The sequence below is a fragment of the Nicotiana tomentosiformis genome, chromosome 4 (genome assembly GCF_000390325.3).
Source record: "Nicotiana tomentosiformis chromosome 4, ASM39032v3, whole genome shotgun sequence".
NCBI classification, from domain to species: Eukaryota; Viridiplantae; Streptophyta; class Magnoliopsida; order Solanales; family Solanaceae; genus Nicotiana; species Nicotiana tomentosiformis.
In genome coordinates this window covers 47,077,159-47,089,034 of record NC_090815.1, presented here as the reverse complement: position 1 = coordinate 47,089,034, position 11,876 = coordinate 47,077,159, and positions in this window count along the sequence as shown.

Below are 11,876 nucleotides of genomic sequence, written 5' to 3'. Positions count from 1 at the left end.
ACACTATTATAGACAATCACGCCAAGATAGTGACACTGGCTATGCTAGGGTTACCGCATTTAGAGTGGAAGGCTACATTGGATTATATTCCTAGCAGGGTTGTCTCCTTTCTTAAGGTACAACGGATGGTTGAGAAGGGGTGTGAAGTGTATCCAGCCTTTGTGAGGGATGTCAGTGCTGATACTCCTACCGTTGAGTCAATTCTGGTGGTGAGAGACTTCCCAGATGTGTTTCCAGTATACCTACCACGCATGCCGCCCGATAGAGATATCAATTTTGGTATTGACTTGGTGTCGGGCACTCAGCCCATTTCTATTCCACCATATCATATGATACTAGTGGAGTTGGAGGAGTTAAAGAAAAAGTTGCAGGAGTTGCTTGATAAGGGTTTCATCCGACCAAAATTCTCGCCTTGGTGTGCTCCAGTTTTGTTTGTGAAGAAGAAAGATGGTACCATAAGGATGTGTCTTAATTATAGACAGTTGAACAAAGATACAATCAAGAATAGATACCCACTATCGCACATTGATGACTTGTTTGATCATCTTCGGGGTGCTAGAGTATTTTCAAAGACTGATTTGAGGTCAGGGTATCATTAGCTGAAGATTCGGGATTCAGATATCCTAAAGGCTACTTTCAGGACTCGATATGGTCACTACAAGTTTCTAGTGATGTCATTTGGGTTGACTAACACCCCAATAACATTTATGCACTTGATGAACAATGTATTCCAGCAATATCATGATTCTTTCATCATCGTATTCATTGATGACATCTTGGTGTACTCTCGCAGCCGGAGGATCATGAGCAATATTTGAGGATCGTGCTTCAGACCTTGAGAGAGAAGAAGTTATATGCAAAATTCTCAAAGTGTGAGTTCTGGCTTGATTTGATAGCATTATTTGGGTCACGTGTTGTCTAGTGAGGGTATCAAGGTAAACTCAAAAAAGATCAAGGCAGTTTAGAGTTGGCCCAGACCGTCTTCAGCTACTGAGATCTAGAGTTTCCTTGGTTTGGCCGGGTATTATCGTCATTTTGTAGAGGGTTTCTCGTCCATTGTTGCACCTTTGACTTTATTGACCAAGAAGGGTGCGCCTTTTAGATGGTCTGGATCCTTTTAGATGGTTTGAGGAGTGTGAGGCGAGCTTTCAATGGCTTAAGACTGCTTTGACTATTATCCCAGTGTTGGTGTTGCTGGGGTTTTACATCGTGTATTATGATGTGTCGCCTAATAGGCTTGGCGCGTTGTTGATGTAGGGGGTAAGGTGATTACATATGCATCTCTGCAGTTGAAGGTTCATGAGAAAAATTACCATGTATATGACTTAGTGTTGGTGACTATTGTTCACACATTGAAGATTTGGAGGCACTATATATACGGCGTTTCATGTGAGCTCTATACCGACCATCAAAGTCTCCAGAATCTGTTCAAGCAGAAGGACCTTAATTTGCGACAATGAAGTTGGTTAGAGTTGCTAAAAGACTATGATATCATAAAATTATATCATCCCTGGAAGGCCAATGTGGTGGCTGGTGCATTGAGTAGGAGGGCAGAGAGTATGGGTAGTTTGGCATATTTATCAGCAACAAAGAGCCACTAGCCATGGATGTTCAGGCTTTGGCCAATCCGTTTGTGAAATTGGATGTTTCGGAGCCTAGCCGGGTTCTTGCTTGCGTGGTTTCTCGGTCTTCTTTATTTGTGGGCATCAAGGCGCTTCAATATGACGACCCCCATTTGCTTGTCCTTAAGGACACGGTACAACACGATGATGGTAAGGATGTTTCTATCATAGATGACGGGGTGTTGCGGATGCATGGCTAGATATGTGTGCCCAATATGGATGGGTTGTGTGTGTTGATCCTCGATGAAGCCCACAATTTGCGTTACTCCATTCATTCGGGTGCCGCTAACATTTATCAAGATTTGAGGCAATACTATTGATGGATAATAATGAAGAAAGATCTAGTGGAATATGTGGCATGATGCTTGAACTGTCAGTAGGTGAAGTACGAGTATCATAGGTCGGGCAATTTACTTAATAGACTTGAGATTCTCGAGTGGAAGAGGGAGCATATTACCATGGATTTCGTTGTTGGGCTCGCATGGACTTTGAAAATATTTGATGCAGTCTTGGTTATTGTGGATAGGCTGACCAAGTTGGCACATTTCATTCCGGTGGTGACTACCTATTCTTCAGAGAACTTGGCTCAAATCTATATCCGTAAGATTGTTCGTCTCCACGGTGTGCCGGTGTCCATTATCTCCGATCGAGGAATACATTTGACATCGCAGTTCTGGAGAGCCGTGCAATGTGAATAAGGCACACAGGTTGAGTTGAGTACAACATTTCAACCCAGATAAATGGGTAGTTCGAGCGCACCATTCAGATCTTGGAAGATATGCTACGTGCACGTGTTATGGATTTTGAGGGTTCATGGGACCAGTTTCTACCACTTACAGAGTTCTCCTACAACAATACCTACCAATCGAGTATTCAGATGGCTCCTTATAAAGCCCTATATTGGAGGCGGTATCGTTCGCCAGTTGGTTGGTTTGAGCCCAGTGAGGCTAGGTTGTTGGGCACTGATTTGGTTCGGGATGCCTTAGAGAAATTCATGTTGATTCAGGATAGGTTTCACATAACAAAGTCTAGGCAGAAGAGTTATGCTGATCGGATGGCTCCTAATGTAGAATTTATGGTAGGAGAGAGGGTTTTGCTCCGGGTTTCACCCATAAAGGGTGTGATGAGGTTTCAGAAGAAGGGCAAGTAGAGCCCTAGGTATATTGGTCCTTTTGAGATCCCTGAGAGAGTTCGTGAGGTGGCCTACAGACTTACATTGCCACCCAACTTATGAGCAGTTCATCCGGTGTTCCATGTTTCCATGCCGTGGAAGCAATATGGTGATCCGTCCCATGTATTAGACTTTAAATCTGTCCAATTGGACAAGGATTTGACTTATGTTAAGGAGCTATCTTAGACATGTAGGTCCGAATGTTGAGGTCAAAGAATATTGCTTCAGTGAAGGTTCAATGGAGGGATCATCTTATTAAGGAGGCGACCTAGGAGATCGATCACGACATGCGCAATCATTATCCTCACCTTTGTTTCACTTTAGGTATGTCTCTATGCACGTTTGAGGACGAACATTTATTTTAAGAGGGGGAGAATGTAACGACCCGATAGGTTATTTTGTGTATTTGAGCCCTGTTTCCCCTTTTGATGCTTCACACATATGTATTTGTGACTTTATGACTTGCGGGGTTGGTTAGTTTCGTTCCAGGAAAGTTTTGGGTTGATTTAGACCCTTTGATTCTAGGTCAGAAGACTAAGTTAGAAATGTTAATCAAAGTTTTATTTTTGTGAAAACATTCCCATATCGATATTTTGATGGCTCCGATTGCAAAATTCGGTGTCATTTGGAGTTGGTTCGATATAATTCGGACGCTTGGTTGCAATTCTAGAGGTTGAAATTCATGCGTTTTGAGGTCTGATTCGTAGTTCTAGATGTTATTTTTATATTTTGATCGTGCGATCGAGTTCGTATGATATTTTTAGACTTGTATGGGTGTTTGGTTTGGAGCCCCAAGGGCTTAGATGAGCTTCAGACGTGTTTCTGTGGACTCAGCACAGGTTGCTGGTGTGCTGCAGTTGTCGTAATTGCGAGCAACAACATCACAATTGGGAACATGACAAGGGGACTCAGGTATCACGATTGCGATATCTGGCTCGCATTTACGAAGTCTAGGCTTAGTTGTGTTAGGTCGCATTTGCAACAATTTGGTCGCATTTGCGAGGAGAGCAGATTTTGCATTTGCGAGAACTGTGTCACAATTGTGACATCTCCTGGTCTTGTCAGTTGCCGCATTTGCGAGGCTTCCTTCGCAATTGCGAGGGTTCACAGTTGCGACGGTTCACAATTGCGATAACTGCAACTGAACAAAATGTTGGAAAGTTGGGATTTTATCTCATTTCTCTCATTTTAGAACCCTAGGCTCAGTAAGAGGCGATTTAGAGAGGGAATTTTCACCTAGATCATTGGGTAAGTGGTTTTAATAAATGTTCAATTATACTTCATGATTATATATGAGAAATCAAAATTGGGGATTTGAGAGTCGAATTGGACTCAAATTTGAAAACAAATCACATATATAGACTCATGGGGTTATGGGTAGTTAGAATCTACCCTTGGATCTGGGTTTTCACCGGGCGAGCCCGGGGTTGACTTTTGGGGAATTGTTTAAAGATCATAGCTTTATCTATCGAAATAGGTTTTTCTTGCATTGTTTGATGATATTGAGTCGTTTTGGGTTAGATTGAGTCGTTCAGAGGCGAATTTTAGGAAAAAAGCTATTTTTGATAGTTGATTTGGCCTAGTTGAGGTAAGAATCTTGTGAAACTTTGTTTGGGGGAAACTACCCCTTAGGATTTTGGGTTGTTTGTATTAATTGAATAATGTAGGAGACGAGTACACGAGGTGACGAGTGTGTACACGAGCTCATATGTGGTATTTTGACCGGTTTAGACTTGTAGGCTCCTTTCATGCATTTAATTGAAATAGTCATATCATGTTATATCTTCCATTGTTAGTTTACTCTTACATGCCTTATTTGATGTTATTAGCACATGCTCCATATTTTATTATCAAATTTGCTCATGTATGCCTTAATTGAAGATGTTACCTCTCTTATTGTCATGTTACCTCTTTTATTGTTGAGTTATTCTCATGTATTTAGATGTAGTTACCATATCATACTATCTCTTTTATTGTTGAGTTATTCTCATGTATTTAGATGTAGTTACCATATCATACTATCTCTTTCGTTGTTAAGCTTATGTTATACACTTAAATTGGAAGTTGTCACTTCGTGGGAATACCTTCATTGATTTATTGAAGTTGAAGTTATGAAAGCTATTAACACATTGAGGTTCAGGTTGTTGATTATTGAGATATCTTTCCTTGTTGATTATTTCTCATTCATTTTGTTATTATTGAGATTTTCTTCACATTGTGGTTGAGCCGTGGGCTATGTATTATGGTAACATTGATATTGTTGGTTTGCACGTTGTGGCATATGGGCACATGTGGTTCGAGTTATTATTGTGTTGTGATATTGATGCGCATGTGCCGGTATAAGGATAGGGGTTGATGAGTATGCGACGACATAAGGTGGGATTTATGTGCGTGTTGCTAGTAAGGGAATTACTTGAAGCCACGCTGCGAGATAAGAGGGCTAAAGCGCGTGTAGCTATTTCGGAAAAAATGTTTTCAAAAATATCCAAATGTAAGGCTCACACGGTTATATAAGGAAAGATTGTGATTGAGATTATGAAATATGAATATGAACCGTGACACCTCGATTGTGATTCTTCTTGTACATTCTATGTTAAAAAGGCTTGTTGGTTGAACAGTTTTATTACCTTTTCATTTGTCTTACTTTTATTTGTCCGTATTTGATTAATTTTTTTTTCTTATCATGTGTTCACTCCTCGTTGACTTTATTGCCTTAAATTTTGTTGTTAGCCTACATCTAGCAAAAGACGACTTAATAATATCAAACAATGCAAGAGAAACCAATTCCAATAAATAAAGCTATGATCTTTATATAATTTCCCAAAAGTCAAGCCCGGGCCAGCCCAGTCAAAATCCGAGTCGAAGGATAGGTCTTGACTACCCATAGCCCCACGAGTTCATATATGTGTTTTATTTTTAAATCCGAGTCCAATTCGACTCTCAAATATCAAATTTTTATTTTCTAAAAATATAGACAAAATCCCCAAAATTTCTCTTTGATTTTAATAAATCTGATGTTAAATCTCATATATAATCATGTAATATAGTTGCAAATTGACCAAAATCACTTACCCAATAGTTTGGTATGAAATTTTCTCCACAAAATTGCCCCCCCCCCCCGAGTCTAGGGATCAAAAGTTGATAAAATGAGACTATGTCCTGAAATACAAAACTTATAGCCAGCCTTAGATGCCACATTTGCGACCTGAGGTTTGCAAATGCGAATGTCGCAAATGAAACAGAGGTGTCACAAATGCGAAGCCTGACCCAACCCTGCTTTAATCTCAAATGCGATAAGTAGTTCGCAAATTCGAACCCAGCAGCAATCGCAAATGCGATGCTTTTCCTCGCAAATGTGAGGTTCCTTCCCAGAAGCCCTGAGTCGCAATTGCGACTAATACTCTATAAATGCAATGGTCGCATTCTTTAATCGCAAATGCGATGACACCAGAACCAGCACACAAAGTTTAATAAAACAAATCTGAAACTCAGCTGAGCCATCGGGGCTCCACACCAAATATCCACATATGTCTAAAAATATTATACGAACTCGCTCGCGCGATCAAAATACCAAAATAACATCTAGAACCACGAATCGAACATCAAATCGCATGATATTCAAAAGAAAACTCAAGATCCTTTAGAATTGCAACGAAGCGTTTGAATCCTAACAAACCAACTCCAAATGATACCAAATTTTGCACACAAGTTCCAAATAGCAAAACGAGCCTATTATATAACGACCTGACCGGTTGTTTTGAGCATTTTCATTTTGTGCATTTGTTTGAAGTCTTGAGTAGCGTTATATGATATATTATAACTTGTGTGAATTATCAGTTTTGGTTTTCAGGTGATTGGATTGATTTTGAAAAATGATTCACAACTAGGAAGCTTTAAGTTTGAAATGTTGACCAAGTTTTAATTCTATGATTTTGGCCTCAGATCAAAGTTTTGATGATCCCGTAAGGTCCTGATGGTGATTTTGGACTTGGGTGTGTGCCCGAATTTGCATTTGGATGTTTCTAGAAGATTTCGGCACTATTTGGCGAAAGTTTGAAATTTGAAGGTTTGGAATGTTCATAAGTTGAATCAGGAGTTGGCCTTGATGATATCGGGTTCGGATTGTGGTTCCGGGAATCGGGATAGCTAAGTTATTTTATTTGGGACTTGTGTGCAAAATTTATTCCAAGTTGATTTGATGAGGTTCAACACGAGTTTTGGAAGTTAAAAATTCAAAAGTTCTTCAAGTTTGATTTGAGGTGCGATCCGTCGTTTCGATGTTGTTATGTGTAAATTCAAGCCTCGAGTAGGTCCGTGTTATATTTTGGAACTTGTTGGTATGCTTGGACAGTTTCTTGAGGGGCTCGGGTGAGTTTCAGACAGGTTTCAGACCATTTTGGGCCATGTTGGTATTGTTGGTTTTCTGCTATTATCTATTGCCTCTGGTGTTCTTCGCAATCGCGAAGGTCGTATGCTGTGGATTTGTTCTTCGTCGAAGCGATATGTGACACGCGTTCGTGAAAGGTAAAGCTGATTGTGTTCCGCGTTCGCGATGCAGTGTCGCGTTCGCATTGAGGAGCTGGGAGCTAGAGGAAATGTTATGGCGTTCGCGAAGTAATTGCATGTTCGCGAAGGTTTGGGTATGTTGTGCATCGCGTTCGCGAGGACTATGTCGCAACCATGTAATGTCATTTTATGACGGTGAGTTTGGCAGTATTTATAAAGTACTCTATTTCGAAGGTTTTGGTCATTTTATCATATTTTGAGTTATGGAGCTCGGATTTGGGCGATTTTGGAGGCCATTTTTACCACATGGATTGGGGTAAGTATTTTTTACTCGATTTTGATTATATTCCATGATTCCATCTTCGATTTTGGCGTTTAGTGATGATTTCAAAAGAGAAATTGGGGTTTTTTGTCTAAACGTTTCTAAAGTGATCAATTGAGTTTTTAACATCGATTCATAGTCAGATTTGAGTGGAATTAGTATGGTTGGACTCGTAATTGAATGGATTGTCAGAATTTGTTAATTTTTTCTATTTCCATGGTGCGAGCCCGGGTTTGACTATTTGGTTGACTTTGATTTTTGATTAAAGATTCGACCTTTATCAATTGAGTTTGTTTCATTGAGCATTATTTGATGTTTTTGAGGTTATTTTGGTTAGTTTCGAGCCGTTCAGAGTTCGATTCGTGTGGGATGGCATATCTTGAGTGTTGTTTGGCTTGCTCGGTATTTGATATGGCTTGTTCGAAGTAAGTAATATATCTAAACTTGGATTTGAGGGTATTTAACCTTGGGAACTATATTATAGGAGATGTATTGGGGTGACACACATGCTAGGTGACGAGTGTGTAGGCGTGCACCGGGGTAATCATGATTCAAGTTGACTAGCAGACTATGAACGAACTTGTTTCGCTATTATATCTTGTTACATCCATATTGTCCCTACTCGGTTGATTATCCGAGATGTGAATCATGTTAGAGAACATGTTTAGGCTGTGTGATTATTTGGTTGAGGTCTAATGAGACTATTTCTATTGTTTTGATTTATCTGATTTAACTGTAATTATATAATTAGTCATGGTTCTTCATTTGCATATCATATCTCAGTCTATGTTCATCATTCATCGTTATATCGTATGTTATCATTGTTTTTCCATATGTAGAGTTATTGGGCTGAGTGGTATGAGATTGTTAGCCCTTAAGACTTGAGAGGTTGATGATTGAGGTGGGATGTAGAGCCGAGTTAAGTGTTTTTGCGGATTGGGATGCACCCCGCAGCATGCCATACTGACTTTATTATTATTCATTATTATTGTGGATCAGGTTGCACACCACAACGTGCCTTATTGGCTTTATTATTATTGTGGATCGGACTGCACGCCTTAGCAGGCCTTATTGGCTTTATTATTATTGTGGATCGGGCTGCACGCTGCAGTAGGCCTTATTGGCTTTTGATTTAGCGCTTGGGCATGATCTGACCCTCCGGAGTCTGACATACCACCAGTGAGCATAGGCACAATGATATATACACGTGTATTGGTGAGGGGCATATGAGCCAGACACCCGTACAGTGCTGAGTGATTGTGTGTGATGAAGTGGGCATTTGAGACAGACAACTTGATTATTTGAAAAATCATTCATTTGACATGCATACTTGGCATGTAGGCATAGGGGTGCATTTTCCTCATGCTAAACGGTATTGTTACATTCATGATTTGATATGTATATTTTACATGTAGGCATAGAGACGCATATTCCTCATGCTAGATAGTATATGATAATTGATGACTTGACATGTAGGCATAGAGATGCACTTTCTTCATGCTAAATGGTAAATGGAAATTCATATCTAGTGTTGTGAAATGGGAATACAGTTCTCTTGATAAACTCATGTTGAGTTGATTTTTAGTGGCACGATTTAGACTATACTATTATACCTGGAAAGCATGTCTACTTTTCCGTAATTGTGAACGAACTGAGCATAATATCTTTTAAGTTATTACTTTTACTGCCTTCATTATATTATTATGGGTTGTTATTGGCTATTAGTATTGGACACCTAAGGTTAGGTTTGTTACTTATTGAGTACATGTGGGTGGTTATGCTCATACTATACTTTTGCACCTTGCGTGCAGATCTTGGAGTTGATGTTGCCGGGTATGGCAGGATCTGGCATTGAGGATGTATCTACTTTGTGTTTATAGCTGCCTCTTGTTCATAGTAGCTTTAGATTTATAAATCTGTTTATGTATATTTTGAACAGATAATTTATTTATTTTGTACCAGCTTTGTAAATTCTATGTCTTAGAAGGTCATGACTTGTACTACCAGTCCTTGGAAAAATTCTATAAAATTTAGTTATTTCACTTTTTGACTCTTATCATTATCATTAAATTGTGTTTATTTTTATTTCCTTACCTAGCGGATTGGATTAGGTGTCATCACGACTAGTTGGATTTTTGGGTCGTGATAAGTTGGTATCAGAGATCTACCTTCATAGGTTCTACGAGTCATGAGCAAGTTTCAAGCAGAGTCTTGCGGATCGGTATGATGACGTCCATACCTATCTTCGAGTGGCTACATGTCATCTCAGAAAAACTTCCCATCTTTCTTTCCTTATCATGCGATATTGATTCAGCTTGAAGCGTATCTCTTTTAATTCCTTCCATTCACTCATATGTTATGTGAGCGCCCGGTATCGACTGTGCATCGACGATGTGTAATTCCATGGATAAGGTGTGAGATGTGTTTTCTATGTTTTGGTGATGGGTCAGTCTGAAGGACTTGAGGCTGAGTTTTCACCGCAGTTTGGGCTCGACGGATTCAGTTCTGAGAGCATGTGCTTTTGGTTTTATATGTCCAATAGTATCCCTAGGAGTGGGATTTATGGCTCGGTGAGTGGTTGGATTGATATATGATGAATATGAGATAATTGCGGGATGTGTTTAGATGTCTTTGATGTGACGAGAAAGGGTTGCTTGGGATGTGAAAAAGAACTATTGGATGCTTGATTTTTGTCTTGATGTATTGTACAGTCTCGAGTTATGATCGTGTTGAGGGATCTTTCATGTTTTCCACCGATGGGATGAAGTAGATTCTTATGTCTTGTTCACGAGTTTAGACTCAGAAAGATTATGTGATTGGATGGTGGTTGTGGCCATGGTGGTTATAGTGAAATGCCAATTTGAGGGTAAGCAGGTGGGTTATCTCCTGCGAGGTGGTCTACGAATGTGTGATCCTTATGATGTTTAGTGGAGAGTTTCTTTCTACCAGTAGTTTATATGTGTTGCGATTTGAGTTTGGATCTGTTGAGAAAGTTGATTTGACTATCACGAGGATGAATGCAAGCTTAGCAAATGATTTGATGTATTTTATCGTTTGTGTTGCATGAGCTTATGAAGGATTTTGTTGAATTTCAGTGCAAGATTATGGCAATAATAAAGTATGGGTCTTGTGAGTTATCTGATGCTTTGTTCTATGGCTTTGAGCCAAGTGGGGGAGTCTGTTATCGACAATTTGATTGAATGGTTATATGTTGTATTGGTTTCGGTTTGAGGCATACCTATGGATCAGTTATGACTTGCAGAGGTTGGTTTTGAGGATGACTTAAGCAAGGAAATTTCTTGATGCATAATGTATTACACCTTATGGATAAATGGAAGTCTTGGAATGGTTTACGAGTTCTGTTCATGATGGATGTAATTTACTAAGAAAAGGGATTCACTCGTTTGCTTAAAGGAGTGGATTACTTCTTTGGGTGTTGATGTGCTAATGGAGTACAAGTCGTTCGGCTCGTTTGGGCGGTGCATTTGAGATTTGAATGGGATGGATAACTCTCGAGAAGGTTTTAAAGAGTTCTAGATTCATATGTGGATCGGGATACACGCGGTAGCAGGCCTTATTGTCTTTATTATTATTGTGGATCGGGCTGCACATCGTAGCGGGCCTTATTAGCTTTTGATTTAGCGTTTGGGTAGGATCCCCCCTCCAGAGTCTGACATACTAGCAGTGAGCGTAGACACAATGATATACACACGTGGTTTGGTGAGGATCTTGTGAGCCAGGTACCCGTACATTGCTGAGTGATTGTGTGTGTGTGAGGAAGTGGACATTTGAGATAGACAACTTTAGTATGTTGAGGGTGAGAGTATCTGGGGATCACCGTAAAATCATTCATTTGACATGCATACTTGGCATCTAGGCATAGAGGTACATTTTTCTCATACTAGACGGTACTGTGACATTCATGATTTGATATGTACATTTGACATGTAGGCATAGAGACGTATATTCCTCATGCTAAACAATATATGATAATTGATGACTTGACATGTATATTGACATGTAGGCATAGAGATGCACTTTTCTCATGCTAAATGGTAAATTGAATTTTTTATCTAGTGTTGTGAATTGGGAATACAGTTCTTTTGATAAAGTCATGTTCAGTTGATTTTTATTGGCAAGATTCGGACTTTACTGTTATACCTGCAAAGCATGTCTACTTTTCCGTAACTGTGAACGAGTTGAGCATAATATCTTTTGAGTTATAACTTTTACAACTTTCATTAAATTATTATGG